This window comes from Callospermophilus lateralis, chromosome 6, assembly GCF_048772815.1.
Source record: "Callospermophilus lateralis isolate mCalLat2 chromosome 6, mCalLat2.hap1, whole genome shotgun sequence".
Lineage (NCBI taxonomy): Eukaryota > Metazoa > Chordata > Mammalia > Rodentia > Sciuridae > Callospermophilus > Callospermophilus lateralis.
Window position 1 is genome coordinate 127,163,900 of NC_135310.1, and position 24,673 is coordinate 127,188,572.

At 36.4% G+C, this 24,673-nt stretch overlaps 1 pseudogene; it reads left to right on the forward strand.

Annotated features, from left to right (window-relative positions):
• The first annotated feature begins 12,047 nt into the window (after nt 1-12,047).
• Nucleotides 12,048-15,969, forward strand: LOC143402053 (exonuclease 1 pseudogene; annotated as a pseudogene).
• The last annotated feature ends 8,704 nt before the right edge of the window (nt 15,970-24,673 follow it).

Consider the following 24,673-nt stretch of genomic DNA (forward strand, 5'->3'; position numbering starts at 1 on the left):
GATCTATACATTCAAAATGTAAATTAAGTCATACTATTTCCCTGCTTACAAACTTATGATTGCTTCCAAGACTGTTGAATAAAATTCAGATGCCTTCTTCTGGTTCCCAAAGTCATTATCTGGCCCTGGGTCTCCATTCTGGCCTCATCTGGTCATCACTTAACCAACTGTCCACCCGGCCTCATTCATGTTCACTTTCTTTCATTTTCTTTCCTACTTTGGGGCCTTTAGCTACTCTATTTCATTTTCTTGGAATATGCCCCATCCTTTGTATCCTGGCTTCTTACTGCTCAAAAATCAGTTTAAATTCACTTCTTCATGGCCTTTATGACCTTCTAATATAAAAGTAGCTGTTTTAACACTCAGGAAGATGTAGAGATCTAACAGGTAACTTTCTGGTCTAGGATAGAGAACAGGAAAGTTGTGATTTTTATCTATCACTATTCATATTTTCTCAATTGTTTCCTTGTTATTGGACACTGACAACCTTTTAATATGACTGCTCCATAGGAATAGTTGCCTTTTTTGCAAACTGGTCCTTGGAAAAACTGCCGACAGTTTGCATAGGAGTTCAATATGTGCTGAGTGATTCTGAGATAAGAAGTGATCAGTAACTTACTCAGCATACAGCAAATGATAAATAAATTTCTCTTAAAATATTAATTTCATTAGCTGAATTGCCTTAATTTGGTAATAAGTTAGCTAAAGCCAGAATGGGAAAGTCATTTGCCCAATGTCACAAACATCATCACAACTAAGTTAGTGTAATTGCTAAACCCAAGAGTGCCACTTTTATATTAAGAAAGGAATGTTTTTAAGAACTTAAACTGAGCACCCATTCCATAAATTAACTTAATATCTAATAGTTCTGACAATTTCCAGTAGCGTGGCAGTAAGGAAGCCAACGGGAGTGTAGGGTCTGAGATTTCTTGTTAAGTGATCTCTTAGGATCCTCCCAACTATTGGGACTCTATGACACTTTATAAGTACATTTATTTCTGGGGACCTCCTTTTCAAGGAAACTTTTGAGCAAGTTACAGAAATCCAAATACCCCTTCTTTATTTTGTCCATTTTTAAATCATTTAATTCCTTGTTCTGGAAGGCTGAACCACAGCTTCCATTTTGTAGGTGAATATCCAAGACTGGAAACACATTCTGAAATGGCATTTCCCACAAACTACTTCTTGGAACACATATGACCCCTTGAAAAAAGATTAAATAATATTGGTAAATACAAAGCCAGTCATAGGTATACTAACATTTTAAAGGATTTGAGAAATTCTTCTGCATCACTACTCTTTAAAAAAAAACATTTTTTTTTCCAAATCTACAATGTCACATTAGAGATTATAATGTATACATATTAGGATCTAGGTTATGTTTAAAAAAATAATTCTTGGGCAATGTTCACAAATGCAATATGGTAAGATATTACCTTTTATGTTTTTAAACCAAGCTAAAGAATAGCATGAATATTTCTGAATGTACCTCTAATTCTTTATTCTGTGGTACTTTCTTTCTCTTTACAATTAGAGTTCCCAGCTTCTCACTTTAAAGGGTGGAGTCTATTTCCCTACCTTTTGTTTCTGGAAAAACCTGAGTTTGCTTTGGCCAGTAGAATGAGCAGAATGGAGCTTGTGCCAGGTATGACAATAGGCCTTTTATGCTGCTGCTAGTGAGTCCTTTGGAAACTCATTGTCACTCTTTCAATGAGCTTGGGCTATTCATCCACACTATGAGAAACAATGTGGTCCTGCTTTTCTTATCGCTCCCACCAACAGCTAGTCAATCCCCAGACATGTAAGTGAAATAAACCTAGACTAAGGCAGTCCACTGAGCCACTGGATGACCACAGGCTTCCTCCTTGACAAGATCAGCCAAGCTGGCCCAGGTCATCAGATCACTCAGCTGACCCATATACTCATCAGAATTAGCTCATGGTAGTAGTTTTCGGCCATTGTGCTTTGGGGTGGTTTATTACATCGCAATTCAATAACTGACACCTGAAGTCAAAGTCCTACTTTCTTCCCGTCTTAGGCTGTTTTTTTTTTTTTTTTTTTGTTGCTGCCACAGATGACACAGACTGGGTACTTTACAATGAAGAGAAATGTATTGGCTCATAGTTCTGAAGGCTGGAAAATTCAAGTTCAAAGTGTCAGCAGACTTGGCAATTCTGATTCCAAGGTGGCACTTGGAGTACTGAGCCTCTGGAGTGGGAGATGCTTTCTCACCAGGAGGTAGAGGGTGGACAAGCAAGGACACACAAAAGGCCCAACTCACCCTTTTATAAAGGCATTGATCCCACCCATGAATGCAAAGCCCTCAGGAAGGATCTGACATTACAATGTAAAAGCATTATCTCTTAAATCTATTAGAGTGGCAATTAAATTTCAACATATAGTTTTGGAGGGAGCAGTGTTCAAACCATTGCACTTCCACAGATAAGAATGAGGACTAGAAAAACAGGATGATGATACTCTGTTGCATAGCATAATAGATCATTAAAACAGACAATTAAAGCAAAGATCTTAGCAAAATTATTAGCATTTCCAAGTCAGAGATCAAGTCTTATTCACATTGACGCCCCAACACCAAGCACAACACTGCATGTAGAGTGCTCATTCAATGTTTTTGAGAAATAAATTGTCACTGTACCTGACAGCTAGCTCCATACAATGACCAATGAGTCATGTACAGATGTTAGGAAAGAGCATAAAAAGGAAGCAGTCATCCACTTTTAACATTTTCTAAGTGGAAAAAAAAAAGTTTGGGGGAGAGGCGAAGAAAAGGATAAAACCCTAGAGAACTATTAAAATTCTGGTAAACACAGCAACAATTTGAACACTAATACAGTTAGCCACCGAACTTGCTGTTTTATTATATGGAATATACAGAACAATAAGTCTCCAGTATACTTATGCTCCTCAGGAAAGACAACAACTTTAACCATCCAAAGTGATCCTAAAACCAAGAAGAAATGATACTAATGGCAGACAGTTGAAAATTAATAGTTCTGCTGATCTGAACTCATGTTTCTCTTATTCCTGAGATTATAGGAAGGCCCCTCTTTCAGCATGTGTACCCCAAGGATTAACATCTGTTTGAATGTGGCAATAGAAAAAGGCAGAGTGGATGAATTCCTGAATTGTTCTCCCTGACACTCATGGATATGTTTCCTTAGATGATTCCAGTTCACAGGTGCACTGGCCACACACTAATTGAAAGAATTATTTTCTTAACATTCAGTGTCATCTGCAAAGGCTTTTGTGAAGAGCATAATTGTTTCAACCAGCTGCTAGGAGCTGTTTATATTAATTTTTTTTAAAAAAAATCAAACAATGCAGAGGCAGGGGGTATTTGCAATATTTCTCCCTCCACATTCTTTTGGGGGAATAAACGAAAAACAACAGCCCACAGCTCTACAAGGCTAAGACCTTTGAAGACCAAAGAGTTGAGTTCCGTAAACAGAAACAACAAAAATGTGTCCTTTTCTTCTCTATTTTTATCCTCACCCCATGATAAGCTGTTTTATGTACAGTGTGTCTGGGAGACCCCTGCAGGGATTAGTGGAGCCCAGAGTAGGCCCATGGAGAGTCCATGCACTCTGCTTGCCTGACAGAGGCCATTCCAAATTTCCACTGTGTGTGCTCTTTTAAACTAGACAAGATGCCTTGGGTACCATGATTTTTGTTCCTTGAGTTGCTGCCAGATCCAGTCTCTAAGCGACTGACCCTAATTACTGAAAAATCTCATAGAGTCAAATCTCCAATGTATACGACTTACCACATTTTCCCAAAGACAGTTCTTAAATCCTCCTGAACCTATATGTTGCCTAGAATTATGCTACTTTCTTCTGATGATGTCTTCCTCCTCTTTTGATTGGTGCCTTGGTCAGTATGGGCTGCTCTAACAAAGTGTCATAGCTTTATAAACATTTATCGCTCACAGTTCTAGAGGAAGTCTGAGATCAGGTGCCAGCCTTGGTCAGGTTCTGGTGAGGATCCTTTTCCAAGTTGTAGATGGCCAACTTCTTGTAACACACATGGTAGAAAAAATGGCAAGAGAGCTCTCTAGAGTCCCTGTTATAAGTCCATTAATCCCAATTCTGAGGCCTCCACCCTTGTGACTAATGACCTCCTAGAGGACCCACCTGATACCATCATATTTGGGGTTAGAATTTTAACACATAAATCTAGTGAAGATACAAACTTCAAAAATATTGTAGCAAGCTTTTTTGCTTGTTTATTTGCTTATTTTAAGGAAAACCTACAAAAGGCACAAGGAGCAGACTGAAAGAAAAGTTGTGCACATTGTCATAGTTATTATAAAAAAAGAAGCCCTATCTTTTACAGTAGTGATTTTTTAAAAAGATCATAAGAATTAAAGTCAAAAAGTGACAGACCATACTTCTAAATAATGAAGTAAGACACAGATTGAAATGAAATGTAACTTTAAAAGACAGAATGGACTCTTTTAACTATTTGGAATCTTTGAGAATGCTTATCTTAAAGTCAAAATCCATCTTCTGAACAGGGTTTTCAACCACTTTCCTGAGATTACAGGACTGTTATAATAAGCAACTGAAAATGTTCGTGTAGTAATGGAAATGTAATACATTCATTCTGGAGCATGGTTTCCTTACCTTTAAATTTTTTTCTTTTCTTCACATTAAGCAGCAAATTAAATGCAAATGTCTAGAGAAATGAAACACTTGCATTACAAATTTACACACACAAAATCAGAAAAAAAGAAAGTTATAGTCCTCTTGATAATTGTAAATCCCCAGACTTCTAAATATGCACACTCAATGTATTAAAAAGCAACTTAACCTTGCTTAGAGGACTTTGACTTTTGTGATTCCCAATATATGTTTACTCTTCAAACTAAAAATTGCATTTTCATTGGGTTGAACCTTAATATGCCTGCTCCTACTGGTGCTCAAGCTACTTCTTGGAAACAAGTCTGGTGCTTTTAAAAATTACCTAAAGGATTTTAGAAAACTAGAGTGCCGTACAGAATAACATCATCAAAAGGTAATCCTAAATATTAATTAAAATGCCAGATTATTTTAAAAGACAGAACAAAGAAGCAATCACATCTTCAAAATCACACAGGGACAAACTTAGCCATCAAATGCCAATAGGTTTTTCCATCATGTATAGATACCTCTCCCAGCAGGCAGTTTTAACAGCTAGATTATTGAAAAGTGTGCCATTTGCTTAACCTCAATGCAACACCCAGGTCTCCACCCCCACCCTACCACATCAGCTGAGCCTTGTATCATTCTTTCCCAAATAGTGGGTGTATTAGATAAAAATGGGGAAATGGCACACTTCAACATTTTAACATTTCTTTGTAATCATTTCACCTAATGTAGCTCTCAATCAACCCTATCCTTACTGATTTTCCCAGACCAGAAACAGATGTGCCGTGTCATTGTATACTCATTTAATGATTTTTTGTTGTTGTTGTTTTCTTAAGAAGACTGAATAGGGCAGAATGAGGTTGAAAGTCACCTTCATAGATATTGGATTTCTCTCTGCATTCAGAGGAACTGTATGGAAAACCCACAGAGAGAAAGTAGAATTAGAGTCAGAGTCAAAAAGCTGGTTTTTGCCTAAGTTATTTATATAGCAAGAAAACACAAGATGCTCTCAGTTCTCCCCAAGCCCCCAGCTATGTATTCTTCACTTTAAAATGTTAGAAGGACTACCATCCAAAAGTCGATTATCCACATAAAAGGCAGTGAAGAAGATTCCATGCCCCAAAGTGGAGTAAGTGTAGTTCACTAAATAGCCAGAACATTACAGAACATTTTAATCAAAGTTTAAACCCTCATTTTGAAAGATTCAGTTATCTTGGGGAAGAGGCCACCCCAGAAATGTCCTGTGGATACCAAAGCCATGGGGAAGATGGAGCCTGATGGGTTAGCAGCAGGTGATCCAGATGTTCACATCTGCTACAACCCAATCCCTCCCCCAGGCAACTACTGGGCTATCATCTGTCACTAGGGACAGTCAGCACAATGGGGAGGCAGAAGAACAAGGTAAAATGACATTTGAAGGGTTTCTGAGTTATGATGATATTCTTTGAAATTCCCAGGCATTGTGAAGGGTCTTCAAAGAGATTCTCAACTCCAGAATTTAGTGCTCTGGGCAGTCACCCAGGTACCACAAAATACCCATGTGTGCACATCTCCTTTGTTACCCATGTATATACTCCCTCCCTGACATCAAAGCCATGTTTGCTCAGCTTGTTGAAAATGTGTTCTTTGCTGGTCACATTCTTTCCTTTTTCTGAGCCAGGGAGTTTTCTGCAAAGCGCATGGCATTGAAGCTGCTCCTTCCCTAGAAAAGACAGAGATGACAGTTGTCTCTGTATTGAGCATATGCTAACTAGACAGGGCTTGTTTTCCTAAGAAACCTTGTGTTTATTTTTTGTTTCTGTTTTTCTGGAATCTAACCGGCATTGTAGTAAAATGTCTATCCCTGAGCTCTGTGAATGGGAGACTTGTGCAATAGATTTCTACTCTCGTCATTGGTCCCTTGGTAGAGAATTGTTCTAAGATGGTCCCAATCACAGCTTAGCTTAGCATTTGGGGAACCTCTCTCTAACTTGAAGGATAATAATAAATGTAATGTTGGGAGACACTAACCCTTGATTGTTATGGACTCTTCCCAGATCTAAACAAATTGGGACTCTAGCTAAAAATTTGAGTGCATTATACAATAAGGATCTAAAAAAAAAAAAACAAGTTATCTTGTTGTTTTGATTATTCAATAGAACTTGTTTTAGCTATTTGGAAACAGTCCCTTAGAGTAAGGAATGCCAAACTCTTCTCTCTTTTGTAACCATTGTTTTCACCTTCAAGTCCAGATACAAAAGGCTGAGATCAATAATCTGCCCTGTTCCACGTAAGCTATTGGTCAGAAAAGGATATGATATTTGTCCAGGATGTGATGGGCTTTTAATATTCATTATCTCACTTAAATCCTATGAAGTCATTACTCTGATGTTATAGCCATTTTATAGCCAGGAAACTGAGGATAAGAGAGCTTGTTTAACTCATCCAAATTCACACAACTGCTAAGTGACGGTTTTGAAATTTAATCTCAGGCAGGATGACTCTTTTTCAAAACATCAGAGTGCTGAGGGAAAAGTTTCTGACACTACTGTACTTCACTCATAAATTTCTTATAATTCTGTGACAGGTCTGATGGTCACAGATCTCAGGGGAAGTAGGTAGAATAGGAGGTTTCTGATGATCCACCCTGTGATAGTTCCTCCATAGTTCCCCACACTTCACCCCTCTGACCCCTCAACATTTACTTTCCCATTACTAAAAGGTATATTCTTCATCGGGTGTCACAATTTCCTTGGTTACAAAGGTTAATCCAGAAGTCCCTCCCAGAAAAGAGTGTGCATGCTACTGTATTCTTCCCTTACCTCCAAGGACTCAGGTGATTAAAAGTTCACTTATTTTTGGAATTGAGAATTTAAAGAAAATTTTATGAGAATTTGTTAGTTCTCTGAACTCATTAACAAAGGCTCATTCCTTTCTACCTAGTTCAGACATTCCCAAACTGGAGTCCCTGGAATGAAAGGACTGTCTGTGAGTTATTTGGTTATTTAAATATTGGTCTGTGAGAATTATTTAAAATAGTTTATCATATTCAATGGGAATCACACCTGTGATTTGTGATTTTACCAGAATTATAGTAAAATAAGTCTTTGATTAGATAAAATGATTATGAGTTTTAAATTAAGTGTTGAAAAACATCTTTCTGTAAAAACAATGTTGGTACTGGTGAGAGACTAATAAAATAATTTTGTTGACAAAAAACTGGAATGCCATTGACATGTGTCTCTTTGACTTTGAACTGGTAGGAAAGTGGTTCAGGTACTATACTTTAGAGACAGAGGTAAAAGGGATGAACTCAGATTTGTCCAAAATAATTTCCAACATAGACCCCAGATCTTGTTTCAAAGTCATGGTATCTTCTAGAACATTCTAGTTCAATGAATGTGTGTACAGTAGCTGTTTCCTAGAAAAGATTCAAAATTCTGAAATTATAGTTTAATTCTCACACTTCTGAAATTAGAGGAGACTATTACACTCTAATTTCTAAGAAAGAAATAGTAACTAAGTAGAAAAATCTACCCCCATGAATTACATATTTTAGGAAAACATTTGTGCCTAGACCACCTATACAGTTGTGTAAACTTATTGACCCACAGAACTGACACAGTAGATAGATAAATACACAGCAGTCCCAAAGGATTTGTCAAAGAATTTTTAAGAAGTAACAGCACCTAATTTTTTAATGAAAATGGCAACCCACAAATACTTTATAACTTTAACATATTTTATTTGGCATCCTTTCTCCCTTCCTGGTCATTGTTTCCCATGTTGAAATGAAAGATCTAACATAGAAAGCTCTAACAGAGCTTACGTAGAATTCTCACTATATATTTTAATGAAGGAATGTTGCCAAGATACCATGAAGAGAATTGGTCCATGGGCCAAAATGACACTTATAGCTAAATGGGGGTGGAGGGGAATAAGGGTGAATATTTCACTCTGTTCAGCTGTTAAGTCTTAATGGAAAGAAGTAGGTTTCTGCAAATCTGTAATGGACACCAATTTCTAATCTCCTCCATTATTAGATTTGAAAATCTTATCATGGTGTATTTTGGCAGCCAACCAAACCCTGAATGATCCGCTTAATATATTTAAACTAGATTTTTAGGGTTTTTCTTCTTCTGCCATTCAAAGCATACAAATGAACCTCTTGGTGAACTGCTGATAACTAAGCTAAAGTTGCCTTTGGATACTAAAGAAACATTCCTTGGGAATGACATAATATTGCCACTGGGCCAAAGGAAAACATGTTGTGGAGCATTTTTTAAAGGACAAACCATATCGTTTCAGGATTATACATAGCAATATGCTATATCACTAACCAGATAGTAGGGCTTCTGGGACTGAAATCACATCCTTTAAGGTCAGTATAGGTATGTGGTAGATAATAATGTCTCTGGGAGACCAGCAGTCTCCACATCATCATGCACAAACTCTCCCTCATTTAGATGGCCATATGAGAAACAGAACTCTAATTAAGGAATAACATACTAATATGTCCTAATAAAACTCTCTTTGGCATTTATAGAGAAATAGAAACACTGGGTCAATAAATTCTACCCTGAAATAATGGATCAAACAAAAATATGTTTATTTAACAAATATTTACTATCTCAAATGTACCTTGCACCATGTAAGAAGCTAGGGATAGAGTCAACCTATCAAGTTTATAGTCTTTACAGGTAATTAATTTACATTAATCAACAACTCAAAGAAATATTTGATTGCACCTGTTATAAGAACTGTAAAGAGAACCTATACTTTTCCTTAGCATACTTTAGCTGTGTGGATTTGGGTAAACTATAATTTCTATGAGCTTCTTTTCCTTATTTTTAATTTTTGGTACCAGGGATTAAACCCAGGGTTACTTTACTATGGAGCTATATCCCCAGTTGTTGTTGTTGTTGTTGTTGTTGTTCTTCTTCTTCTTCTTCTTCTTCTTCTTCTTTTTGTTTTTTTAAGGCAGGGTTTTGCTAAGTTTCTGAGTGTCTTGCTAAGTTGCTGAGACTGGACTCAAACTTGTGATCCTCCTGCCTCAGCCTCGGAAGCCACTGGGATTATGGATTATGGGAGTATGGGAGCCCAACACAGCTGGCCCCTTATTTTTAAATGAGGTTAATATTTGTCCCTGACTCAGAAGGTTGTTGTGGAGGACTATATGAGATCATCAATACAAGTATTCACAACAGTTTTGGCCATATAAAGTGTCCTCTAATAAATGCTAGCTATTTATATTATCCACTCTTTTTGTTACCATCATTACTACTGGTAGAGGAGTTCCTGGAGGAAGTGGACACTAAATAGGGAATTGGAGGGTAAGAAGGAGTCAACAGTTAGGAAGAAAGGGATGAGACTGCTAAATGGGGAAACAGCTAATGCAAATGCCTTGTGGAGGATGGAAACACAGCAAGGAGGACAAATTCAGAGAATGCTGGCACATGGACTCAGAGACAGCATAATACAAGGGTAGAGAGGGAGTGAGACAACGTCTTTATGAGTGCACTTAGCTCATCTATAGTATTTATTGTGGATCTGTAAACACATATGCAAAACACCATTTCCAATTATTGTAGGTCATTTTATAATACTAGTCAGAGAAAACATAGCATAATTCTATTCCTGTGATTCCAGAGTGGATCATTTATTCATTTGTTTATTTATTTATCCACCATGAATCCACTCAACAAATATTAAGTACCTATTATGGATAAAGCATAGGTCTAGGTGATGAAGTTAAAAAGTGAATCAAGCACCATCCCTGCCTTAGTAAGAGACATAACAAATGAACAAACAAAATAATTCATAGAATTACTTAAATGAAAAATGGATCAATTTCTCTGAAAGACTCATTAATTCTGTAAAGAAGTAGAGAAAGCATTAAGGAAGAGACTTTTGAGACTTGAAGAATAATAGAAGGGAACAAAATCAAAAGAGAAAAGAAGCACATGTGATGACAAACCAAGACAGTGGGGAGGCACATTCATGAATAGGCAGAATTAATAGTTAAAATAGCCATACTATCAAAAGCAAAATACACATTCAATGCAATCCCCATCAAAATACCAATGACATTCTTCACAGAAATTGAAAAAAATGGTTCTAGAATTCATTTGGAAAAATAAAAGGCCCAGAATAGCCAAAGCAATTCTAAGTCAAAAAAGCAACATTGGAGGATAACAATTCCCAATTACAAATTATACTACAGAGTTATAGTAACAAAAACTTCATGGTACTGGCATAAAAACAGACACATAAGCCAACATTACAGAAACCCTCACAGATGCATTGACAAAGGTGTCAAAAACAAACAGGAGAAAAGACAGCATTTTTAATAAATTGTGCTAAGAGAACTGGTTATCCTTACACAGAAGAATGAAGCTAGTCTGTTATCTCTCACCCTAAACAAGATTAAACTCAAAATGGATCAAAGTACTAGGGATTAGACCAGAAACTATGCAACTATTGGAAGAAAATGTAGGATCAACACTCCAGCACCTGGGTACAAGCAACAACTTTCTCAATAGGACACCTAAAAATCAGGAAATACTGCCAAAAGTTAATAAATGAGATGGCATCAAATTAAAAAGTTTCTGCATAATAAATGAAAAAATTAGGAATGTGATGAGAGAACTTACAGAATGGGAGAACAACTTTGCTAGCTACTCTTCTGACAGACGATTAATATCTGGAATATATAAAGAATTCGGAAAACTACACCAAAAAGTCAAAGAACCCGATTAATAAATGGGCAAACAAATTAAACAGACACTTCTCACAAGAATAAATACAAATGGGCAAGAAAATCTATAAAAACATGTTCAGCATCATTAGCAATTAGGGAAATACAAATCAAAATACACGAAGGGCCTGTCCTCTGCTTGCGACTGTAGCCAGGCTACCTGTTTTCTGCATCCTTCGCCTTTTTTGCACTGGCTCAAGCCAAAAGAAATGTGGAGTATGAAGTGGGCTTGTAGCCATGGCTGCACATCCTCTAGAGACAGGATAAAGTAGTGAAGTTGTTGCTGGTACTGTTTCTTGGATACCACCAGTGATCTCCTTGAGTGGCATGCAGTCATTTCTACTGTGCCAAAGAGGAAATACTTACCGGAGGCTATTTACCTGACTTAGGAGAAATTTACCTAGGTTTCACAAAATGTATGTCACTTTTCATTTTCCTCAATGTGACCAACAACCCTTATTAGAGATATTACCCGAGAGATAGGAGACTAATGATCGGAAGCTGTAACTTGACCACCTGCATCCAGAATATCCCATCACAATCCAAAACTAGTGACTCAGTCACTGGAGGGGAGTTATAAATCTTCCAACTTCTGAAATTTGAAAATGATTGGACTAGAGCATAAGAGCTCTAATAGGATAGCAATAGGTTAAATTGGGGAGACTATGCAGATACAAGAATTACTACAATTTATCATAGAAACTTCTGAGCCCATCCATGTAAGGAAGTATAAAGGGAAGCTAATACTTGTGAATACCTATTGTCAGCTTCACAAAGGAGCTATTGCTTATGCTGAAAAACTACTAAAATGGGAACCTACTGATAGATACATAGAATTGTGTGTGAAATTTGTAAATATGTTACTATCTCATGGGGTCACCTATTCTTGTATTTGATGCATGTACTTTACCTTCTAAAAAAGGAAATAGAGAGGTCTAGAACAGAAAGATAAAAAGCAGATCTTCTTAAGGGAAAGCAGCTTCTCCACGAAGGGAAAGTCACAGAAGCCTGAAAATGTTTCATTAATTCTATCAATATCACACATGCCATGGCTCACAAAGTAATTAAGGCAGCACACTCTCAGGAGGTAGATTTTCTCATGGCTCCATATGAAGCTGATGCACAGTTGGCCTATCTTGACAAAACTGACACTGTACAAGCTCTAATAATAGAAAACTCTGACCTAGCTTTGGGCTGCAAGAAGGTGATTTTTAAAATGGATCAGTTTGGAAATGGAATAGAGATTGATCAGGCTCAGCTAGGCATTTGAAGACAGCTTGGGATGTATGTGCAGAAGAGAAGTTCTATTACATTTGCATTCTTTCAGGTTGTGACTATCTCTTGTCATTGTGTGGGATTGGTTTAGCAAAGGAATGCAAATACTCAGACTGATCATATGTTCATCTCAATAGATGAAGAAAAAGCATTCAACAAAATACAGCACACCTTCATGTTCAAAACACTATAAAAACTAGGAATTACAGGAGCATATCTCAACATCATAAAATCTATCTTTGCTAAGCTGCAGGCCAACATCATTCTAAATGGAGAAAGATTGAAAGCATTCCCTCTAATAACTGGAACAAGACAGGGATGCCCTCTTTCATCAATTCCATTTAACATAGTTCTTCACACACTGGCCAGAGCAATTAGACAGATGAAAGAATTAAAGGGATACAAATATGAAAAGAAGAACTCAAATTAGCACTATTTGTTGATGATAGGATTCTATACATAAAAGACCCACAAAATTCCACCAGAAAACTTTTAGAACTAGTAAATGAATTCAGCAAAGTAGTAGGATATAAAGTCAACTCCCATAAATCAAAGGCTTTTCTATATATCAGTGACAAATCCTCTGAAAGGGAAACAAGGAAAACTACCCTATTTACAATAGCCTCAATAAATAGATTAATTAATTAATTAATTAATTAATTAAATACTTGGGAATCATCCTAATGAAAGAGGTGAAAGACCTCTACAATGAAAACTATAGAACACTAAAGAAAGAAATCAAAGAAGATCTTAGAATATGAAAAGATCTACCTTGCTCTTGGATAGGCAGAATTACTATTGTCAAAATGACCATACTACCAAAAGCACTATACAGATATAATGCAATTCCAATCAAAATCCCAATGACATTTCTCATAGAAATAGAAAAAGCAGTCATGAAATTCATCTGGAAAAATTTGAGATCCAGAATAGCTAAAGCAATTCTTAGCAAGAAGAATGAAGCAGGTGGCATCACTATACCATACCTTAAACTATACTACAGAACAATAGTAACAAAAACAGCATGGTAGGGCTGGGGTTGTGGCTCAGTGGTTGCATGAGGCACTGGGTTCCATCCTCAGCACCACATAATATTAAAGACAATAAAGTTCATCAACAACTAAAACAATTAAAAAAACAGCATAGTATTGGCACTGGTAGACCAATGGTACAGAATAGAGGACATAGAAACTAACCCACATAATTACAGTTATCTTATATTAGACTAAGTTGCCCAAAACATACATTGGAGAAAAGATAGCCTCTTCAACAAATGGTGCTGGGAAAACTGGAAATCCATATGCAACAAAATGAAATTAAATTCTATATCTCACCAAGCACAAAACTCAACTCAAAGTGATTTGAGGACCTAATTCAACCTAATCATGTGGGATTAGGCCCCAACTTTCTTAATAAGACTCTTATAGCAAGAATTAAAATCAAGAATCAATAAATGGGATGGATTCAAACTAAAAAGCTTCTTCTCAGCAAAAGAAACAGTGAAGTAAATAGAGAGCCTACATCTTTGGGAGCAAATTTTACCACCCACTTGCACATCAGATAGGGCACTAATTTTTAGGGTATATAAAGAACTCAAAAACCTTAACACCAAAAAACCCCCAAATAACCCAATCAATAAATGTGCCAAGGAACTGAACAGACACCTCTCAGAAGATGATACACAATGTATCAACAAATATATGAAAAAATGTTCAACATCTCTAGCAACTGGAGAAATGCAAATCAAAACTACTCTAAGATTTCATCTCACTCCAGTCAGAATGGTAGCTATTAAGAACACAAACAACAATAAATGTTGGCGAGGATGTGGGGGGAAAGGCATACTCATACATTGCTGATGGGCCTGCAAATTGGTGCAGCCAATATGGAAAGCAGTATGGAGATTCCTTGGAAAACTGGGAATGAAACAACCATTTGACCCAGCTATCTCACTTCTTGGTCTATACCCAAAGGACTTAAAAACAGCATACTACAGGGACACAGCCACATCAATGTTTATAGCAGCACAATTCACAATAGCTAAACTGTGAAACCAATCTAGATGTCCTTCTGTAGATGAATGGATAAAGAAAATGTGGTATATATACACAATGGAACATTACGTAGCTATTAAAGAGAATAAAATCATGGCATTTGCAGGTAAATGGATGGAATTGGAGAATATAATGCCAAGTGAAGTTAGCCAATCCCAAAAAACCAAATGCTGAATGTTTACTCTGATATAAGGAGGATGATTCGTAATGAGGTTGGGAGGGGGAGCATGGGAGGATTAGATGAACTCCAGATAGGGCAAAGGACTTGGAGGCAAAGGGAGAGCACATGGGAGCAGAAAAGATGGTGGAATGAAATGGATATCAAATGGATATCATTACCCTAAGTACATGTATGAAGACATGAATTGTGTGAATATACTTTGTATACAATCAGAAATATGAAAAATTGTGCTGTACAGGTGTAATATGAATTGTAATGCATTCTTCTATATAACAAATTAGAATAAAAACTAAATTTAAAGAACAGTGCTCATATGAACAATAATCCAGACATAAAGATTATCAAGAAAATTGAACATTATCTCAAGATAATGTCCTTTGATGTAATCCTCTGTTTCAAGATAAACAGAGGATTACATCAAAGGATTTATTTGAGCCAACAATACTTTCCTTTTTCAACTAGTTTTTGATCACATCAAAAGGAAACCTGTCATTTTGAATGACTCCAAAGATGACATTGATCAGAAACACTAATTACGTTGGATGATATGTTGATGACTCAGGAGCTCTTCAAATAGCTCAAAGAAATAGGAGATAAATATTTTGAATGGATAGATAACTACAATCCAGACATTGCTGTACCTGACCTATCAAGAAGTCATACTGGGAAGGCAAAAACATGGCAAAAGTCATCTACTGTTAATAGCATCTGCATAGGAATTATTGCCCTAGACTCAAGTTGGATATTGTTCCAGATACTCCACAATTGAAGAAAAATCCAAGTAAGTACTGTGGGCATTGAACAAATGATTAGTACTAAATGGTTAAGTCTCCCAATGAAGTCATCCATGGTGAAAAGACCCAGAAGTGAAGAGCTGTCAGAAGATGATCTATTGAATCAGTATTCTCTCTTGTTTACAAAGACCAAGAAAAATAGCTCAAAAATAATGAATCATTGAACTCTTATGTAATGTTTGTGATTGCCCTGGAATATGGGCCTACTCATACAAAAAACTTAAGCACACCACCTCAGACCAAAAATAAATTTACAACATTTTTACAGAGAAAAAAAAAGTGATGTAGTTGCAGTTTCAATGATCAGAAAAAGGTTTTATTTGGGTTTTTTTTTTTGTTTTGTTTTTGCTGTTTTCTGGATTATGCTGATTGTGTATCCAAGAAAGAGAGTGCAAGCTTCTAGATGAAACTGCTGTCACAGATAAAGTAACTAATCTCAGTGAGTCAGATTGTCTAGCCCTAGGAGTCTAGAAGTTGGTTGATACAAAGGTACCACATAATTCAAGTGATCAGGTTTCAAATAATGTGACTGTGTTTACTGATGAAGAGTCTCAGTCTCTTTGAATCTTACCAATATGAACTCCCTATTTGAAGATGATGCAGTTACCAGCCTGAAAGACTTGTTTTTAAGTCAATGACACTTGTAAACTACACTGAGATTTCATCTCAAACCAGTCAATTGGCAGTCATTAAAAATATAATAATAATAAATGCTAGAGAAGATGTGAAGAAAAAGGACCACTTTTACATTGTTGGTGGGGTTGTAAATTAGTACAACCATTATGAAAATCAGCATGGAGTTTCCTCAAAAGGTTATGCATGGAGCCACCAAAATTGACCCAGTATATAACTCCTCAGTCCCCTTCCTGAAGAATTAAAGTCATAATACTACTGTGGTACATGCATACCAATGTGTATAGCAGCACAATTCACAGTAATCAAGCTATGGAACTAGTCTTGGTGTCCGTAAGCCAATGAACAGAAAGAAAATGTGGTATATTGGAGTTTTATTCAGTCATAAAGACAAATGAACCATTTGCAGAAAACTGGACAGAACTAGAGACCTTTATGTAAAACAAAATAAGTCGAACTCAGAAGATTAAGGGTCATTTTTTTTTTAAATCTGCAGAAGCTTGAGAGGTAAAAGGAAAAGAAAGATGGAGGTAGATCTTGTGAAAATAAGTAATGGAAAAGGACCAAGGAGTGAGAGAAGTGGGAAGAGCTGGAGAATGGTATTGACTAAATTACATCATTATATTGTGTATTGTGTGCGTATGAATATGTAGCAACAAATCCCATCAGTATGTGCAAATATAAAGCACCAATAAAAAATGTGAGGAAAAAAAAGTGTGGGGAGGGAGGAGGATGCATGTGCTCTGGAAGACTGGTGGGCCCTCACAGTGATGGATGGAGAACTGGTGGAGATGAGGTAGGGAGAGCTTGAATTGTCCAAATGATGAGGGCTTTGTGGGATTTTACTCTTTGCAACCTGTCTGTGGGGACCAATTGAGGTCCTTTCATTTTCTGACTGCACTGGTCATGAAGGCAATTGCGAACACACCAATGTGACTGTGATTGGAGTTTTATTCAGCCATAAAGACAAATGCTCTGGTGTTGCCTATCTCCATTTTACAATCCAAGCTGCCTCCTTACAAGGTGAGGTGAAAGGAGCTGAGAAAGACAGAACTTTACTCCAGCCTTGTTACTAAGAGTGATGGACTTGAACTCACCTCATATTTAATGCTGAGAACAGAAAACCTGAGTCATAGTACAAATCGTAAAGTCAGAAAATGGACAACCTTTTAAAGTCGTGCTTTTGAAGAGTACTTTATGTCTTCATAAATGCTCAGCATGTGGTGCTAACTGAACAGAATTAGAAGACAAAAATCATAGCTAAATGTGAAGCTTCAATTTACTTTTGGTTATAAAAGAAGGATATATGAAAGAAATGGTAAGTGGAAAAATAAAATATTAAAGGGTATTATCTCTGAATATTCAGATTATGAGTGATTATTATTTGCTTCTCCTTGCTTTGGAGTATTTTTTCAAATTTTCTTCAAAAGTATATGCTGAATTTATAGTTAAAAAAAGACATAGTTGAACATTATGTTAAATAAAGATCATCAGTGTTCAAGACACCTTGGAGGGAGTAGCGCAAGAACACTGAACCTACTGGGATAGGAGCTTTTGACATCAATTTTTCAGTAGCTTGTAAATAATTTGTACCATCAAGTCACCCCTCCACATTTACATCAAGTATAAGGTAAATGATTAAGGAAGACAGAAAGAATTAGCCCTAAAGCTAAGACAATTTATATGAGTCACCTACTAGAGATACCTCACACCATAAATGAGAAAGTTAGCCCTTTTTCCTAAAACTTAATGACTTTCTCCTAGAAGAGATGGCACTATTGACAAAGTTGTGGAAAAATACAATCATATGAGGCCTAAAGGAATATGGGGCCTTCCTACTGAGGAAAAAGCAAAAAAAAAAAAAAAAAGGTAGTTGCTTATGCACAGGCCCTGAGGTGAAAGGCTAGCATATCAATTATGGCAAGTTTCAGATTATAGAGTACCACAGTACATTTGAACCAAAGGTGATTTAATTGGCCAAGTATGGGCACATGGGCATGTCTGCTGTTAACCCTCACATGCAACATGTAGTGTCATGCTACCCAAATACCTTGTAAACCAAATTGGGTATGAATTATCATTATTATTTTTAAGAGGTACGTTGCTTTGGACAAAATAAAAAGGAAGGCCATACCAACAAAAGGAGAGAGAGAGAGAGAGAGAGAGAGAGAGAGAGAGAGAGAGAGAGAGAGAGAGAGAAGAAAAAAAGAGATGAAAATACACACACACACACACACACACACACACAAAACTGGAGCATATTCACTTGTAGTTATTTATTTATGACCGGAAAGAGAAAAAGGGTAAATTATATCAAATTTTGTATCTTTTAGTTTCTTCTGATTTCAACAAAGACCAAAATGTCAATATTATTTTGAGAAGTAAAAGCAATCAGCTTGTATAAATGCAGTAAGACACTGAGCCATGAAAGAGGGAAGGTGCATATTCGTATTTCCTATTAGGAGTACTCACCCTCCTCATAACCTTTCTTGAGTATGGAGCCTTCCCTCCACTCAGTAACCAAAATGACTTTTCACTTCATTCTCTGTCTCTTCCTCATCCTGTTCCTACCCCATCAAAAGAATGATTTCACTAGCTGAAGGATGACTCCTCCTTTTCACTGAATATTCAGTTGTACCACCCTTGAACCCTAGAAATATTTAGAGATATTTCCCAAGGGCAAAAGCTCAAAATGTAATGGTTTCATTGTTCTGATGCAGAATCAAAATGTTTACTAGAGTGAAAGGATTAATAGCCTAATCAGCCCACTCTTCCTTATTAGGAGGAGTTGGAGTTGTAATTTAAAGTAAAACCATTCTACTGATCCCAATGCCAGTTCCAGCTTGTTGACTTTAATGGGGAAGCATAACACTCAGAAATGTTAAAACACAGTGGGTAATATTTATATGAAATCTTCAAGAACCATGATATTTTGCTCATGTGGAATACTATGGCATTTTGCCTAGATCAGGGAACCAACAGATTAGCACATTAACACTTTTAGGAAACATGCATATAATTTGCTTTGAATGTGATCTTTGATTTCTAGGAGGAATACCTAATGATTTCAAACTGACAGACTACTTTATAACACATTTTTTTTAAAGTACTGGTTGCTAAGGAGCCACTAGCATTATAAGATAAGCATAAAGTCCACCTCTAGAAAGGAAAAGTCCACTTGAGGAAACTTTTCAAAAATGCCCTAAAAGTATAAATAAGTAATTAGAAAATAGTTCTTGAGCTTAGTATCAATTCTACATTTTCAAAGTATGTCTTATATTCTAGTTTTATTACTGAATGGTTCTAAATATTCTTATCAACTTATTATTTAATTCACCAGGAGTTAGACTCTACTACTATTCTCATTTGAGAAGTAAAGCAATGGAAGCAGAGAGGTTAAAAGAACTTCTCAAAGATCACATATCTGGTACCTGGAAAAGCCTAGATTTAAACCCAAACAGTGTGTCTCAGAGAGCACATTCCTAACCATTATACCACACTAACACCAATCATGTATTAGCTGGAAGCTCTATTCAAGAAACTTCTTATTAATGAGTAAATATTATTATTACCAATAGCATTAGAAGTCTAGTTTTCCCCTTTCCATATCTTTTATAATTGGAGAGGGACTGCATTTACCATTTAATTGAGCTCAAGCTATACATACTGGAGGACTGTAATTTTGCTTAATAAATATGATGCTTGCATTACTAGAGGTAAAGTTTTAATTAATCAAGATAAGATTTAATCACTAAATTGTGATAAAAATTCTTCAGCAGTTTTGCTTAACATGGTAAAATAAAAAATTACTCTTATTTTCTTGATTATTATTTTCTATCAATTTCTGATTCAATGACTGAAATGCTAGTACAAAGTGAAAATTTAAAGGATCTTGAACTGTCAGGATCCTATTCAGGAAGTCTTTGCCTATACATTTATTTTGAAGTATTGTCCCTATTTTTTTTCTTCTAATAACTGCAAAGTGCCTTGTCTTATACTTAGTCTTGGATCCGTTTCGAGTGAACTTTGTACAGAGATCTAATTTCAGTCTTCTATATATTAACTATTTAGTTTTCCCAGCACCACTTATTAAAGAGGCTATCTTTTCTCCAATGTATACTTTTGACACCTTTGTCAAAAATCAAATGATAGTAGGTGTATGTGTTTGTTTCTGTGTTTGTTTCTGTGTCTTCTATCTGTTTCATTGATCTACTTGTTTGTTTTTATGTTAGTACCATGCAATTTTTGTTGCTATGGCTCTGTAGTATAATTCAAAATGAGGAACTGTGATGCCTTCAGCATTGCTCTTTATGCTCAGGATTGCCTTACCTATTCTGGGTCTTCTTTTCTTCCATATAATCAATAAGTGGATGGCATCAAATTAAAATCTTCTACATGACAAAGGAAACAGCAGAGTGAAGAGACAACTGATAGAATGTGAGAAAAATCTTTGCCAGATAATCCTGCTACTGAGATTAATATCCATAATATATAAACAAATCCAAAAAACAAATAACCCAACCAATAAATGTGCAAATGAGTCAAGTAGACACTTCTCAAAAGAAGTACAAATGGACAACTGTTTGAAAAAAAAAACATCAGGGAAATAAAGGCAAATCAAAATTACACTGAAATTCCATCTCACTCCAGTTACAATTAACAATGAAATGCTGGTGAGGATGCAGGTTGGAATAGGGGAGGAACTCTTATACACTGTTGTTGGAAATATAAATTAGTACAGCCACTGTGGAAATCAGTATGAAGTTTGCTCAAAAAGCTAAAAATAGAACTATTGTATGATCCAGTTATACCACTCCTTGGTAATTATCCAGAAGAATTCAAGCCAGCATACTTTATAAATACATGCATACCCATGTTTATCACAGCACAATTCACACTGGTCAAATTATAGAATCAGCCTGAGTACTTGTCAATTGATAAATGGATAAAGAAAATATGATAAGCACACACACACACACACACACACACACACTGAAGTTTTATTCAGTTATAAAGAAGAATAAAATTATGTCATTTGCAGGAAAGTAAATGGAACTGAAGACCATAATTTTGATTGAAATAAGTCAAATTTAAAGGGAGAAAATTGTATGTTTTACCTTATATGGGGAAGCTAAAAGGAAAAAAAAATCAGGAGAAAAAAGGACACCATGAAAGTAGAATGGTAACCAATAGGGTAGAGAAGGGGATTGGGACAGGAAGGGAGTCAGGGGGGGGATGTATTGAGGAGAAAATTTGATTAATTGCATTTTTATATATGTGCAAACATACCACAATGAAACCCACCATTCTGCATAATTGAGATGCACCAACTGAAAAGGAACTTTAGGATCCACAGTAGACAACCTCTGCATGCTGTCACTGGAAGAGAAGATGATAATGTTGACAATAGTCAATGGTGAGGGCCATGAGGTTAAGTTTTGATGTTACAGAAAACAAAGGAAGAGAGAGGGATGGAGTGTGGAAAAAGTATACAGAGATATGGTTGAGGAAACAGCCCCTGTCGCACACTAAAGAAAGTACCATATCTAGGAACGGGGGAGAATTTCTAGCCACAGAGAATGCATCAGACACAAGCTATTAATGTTCAGGACTAGTCTCCCCCTTCTAAGCTCTCCCTTATGTTTTAGGGACTGAAACCTTGAGACCACACTCACCAAGTCCCTTGACAGTAATGTTTCCATTTAGATCTGTAAGAAGGTGCTTGCATGAGAATACAAAGAAGAAGGTGAGGTTCTCTGAAGGCATATGCTTGAACATCAGTAGATGATGGACCTAGAGGTTTACTAGAAGCTTCTGGACATTGCCCTGAGAATCATTCATGTCAGCACTGCAGGGAGCAGTGTTTTTTTGGCTGTATCTTACTGTGATTTTTGTGACGTTAGCAACAGCTTCCTTAAACTTTGTTCCCTAACTATTTAATGATTGTGAAAGTCTCTTATTTTCTATATTAAGTTTCATCCTGTTCCAAGTGCTCACAATAAAGTCTGTGATCATGAACAAATGTTTGCTAACATAGGAAGTGTAGTGTCATAGAGACAGAAATATTTTTCAGCATGTTGAGAGTAAGTGATACATGAAAAAAAGTAGAGACAAGAAACTTAGACATATTTTTGAAGGGGAGAAGGGGAACCCTTATGAGAAGGAAAGGAGATGTGTTAGATTGAAATAGTAACTATGACTGATGAAGTCAGATCCTGACTTTAACGGAAGGAGTCAGGGCCACTGGTGGATAGGTTGGCCTTAAACAGGTAGAGGGGTATCTTGTTCTTTATAATCATGGCAAGGAAAAAAATATGAATTGAGAAGCTGAAAAAAGTTCCACTTGTCAAAATGAAGTAAGTTCCAAGTATAGAGGACATCTGACACAGGCATCCATGCCACTTTCTTTTGGTAACTAAATCCTGATTTCTTTGGGGGAACCACCCATTTCCATCCTCAACTCTGAGAAAAATCACATTCTCCTGTCCAAGGGGATAGTCCAGGTATGTGCTGCAAGGGGAACTGATGGGAAATGAAGAGGCATTTGCTGAGGCTTCTGTTTAAGTGGCAGGTTCTGCTGGGCTTTAGGCAGAGACCACATGAGTTATTCTGATCCATGGTAAAAAGCGTCTTTCAGAGTTTGGTGTTCAACCAGAGGGAGCAGAGCCTAAGAGAGAAACACTGGTCCTAGAGATAAAGACAAAGCCCTTGCTCTGAGCTTCGTTTGAAACTCAGTTCTTTTCTCAAGTTTTCAATTAGTTTAATTAATAAATTCTACTTTTGCCTAAGTCAGTTTGTGCTGGATTTTCTGCCATTTGTCCTAAATCATGTAGTAAGGTTATCTTCTGAAAGTGAAGGGTGTGGGATGTATTTTTAAAAACCAAAAATCAGACTGATAGCATGAACAGCAAAGGGAAGGATCTTAACCAATAATCACCCAGTTAGACCATAAAACACAGTTGAATTTGGCTGAACTCAATCATGCTAATGTCAAGCCGAAATCAATAATTTGGTTTTTAAATGTTCTCTGTGGCAACTAAAGGAACTGATTTTTTTTTTTCATCACTTGCAATTGCCTTTGTGAAGTATAGACTGCCTTTGGCTGGGCTCATGTGACACCTAACATCTGGACAAAAATTGAAAAATGTGATGTCAACCATGTGTTTTATCAAACACAATTACAAACCCCTGGGTAGTTAGAAAATACCTAATAATTGTTTCGGATTTCATCTAAATCATGTATGCACAGTGTTTGTGACTCAAACCTTTCACAAAGTGAAGGAACATAATCTCTGAACCCACCACTCCTTTGTTTTACAAGTCAGCCCCCAGCTCAAGAGTGATGTGGGCTTTTCCCCCACTTCATATTTCCCCCATGTCAGATTTTCTCAATGCAAATGCATCAACTTTTCCGCTCCATTAGCCACTATTCATGATGGAGTCTTGAAGTTTAACCCTGTCACATAAAGGACAACAGAATTTAGGACATTTAACTTGGAAGGTTAAAAGTAGATTTGAAATGGCAAAATTAAATTTTTTATTTTACCAAGGATGAAACTGATGTTTAGGAAGATCATTTAACTTGTGCAAGCTCCCACTGCTGGTTAGTGGCTAAACTGAATCTTGAATCCATGATTTTTTTACTTCAACTACTATCCCAAGCTACCTTCAGCTGTCATAACTTACTGAAAAGGAAATTTTGGTTATGTTATTATTTGACAGTAAGAAGCACTTGGTTACATTATGAGAAGGAAAGGGGATGTATTAGATTGAAATACTAACTATGACTGATGAAGTCAGATCCTCACTTCAACGGAAGGAGTCAGGGCCACTGGGGATAGGTTGGCCTTAAACAGGTAGAAGGGTATCTTGGTTCTCTAAAACCATGGTTACATTATTATTTGACAGTAAGGAGCTACGGATAAATATATTTAGAGCTACCCCAAATTGTGTCAAGCATTTTAAAAATGGTTCCTTATAAACATCCCAAAAGTTCAGTTTTCAGAAATCTGTAAAATTTCCTGACAGTATTAAATATCTATGCACTATATCTATTATCCCACTGCTACTCCACCCACCCTGGGCTTTATTGTACAAATATTTAATGCCAATCATATGGGCACTACATTTAAAGGAACTTCTAACTGAATTCTCATATATGTGACTCTCTTTTTCCATTTATGTAGTAATTTTATATATTTGCTGTTATTTTGTGAGATAGAACATAATGAAGCCCTTTGTGTAATATGATTTAATTTGCAATAGGTAAGGCAGAAATTCTTTATTTTATATGAAAAAAATTAAAGGGTACAATGTCATTTCAAGAAAGATCATGACCCTGTGATTTCTTACTC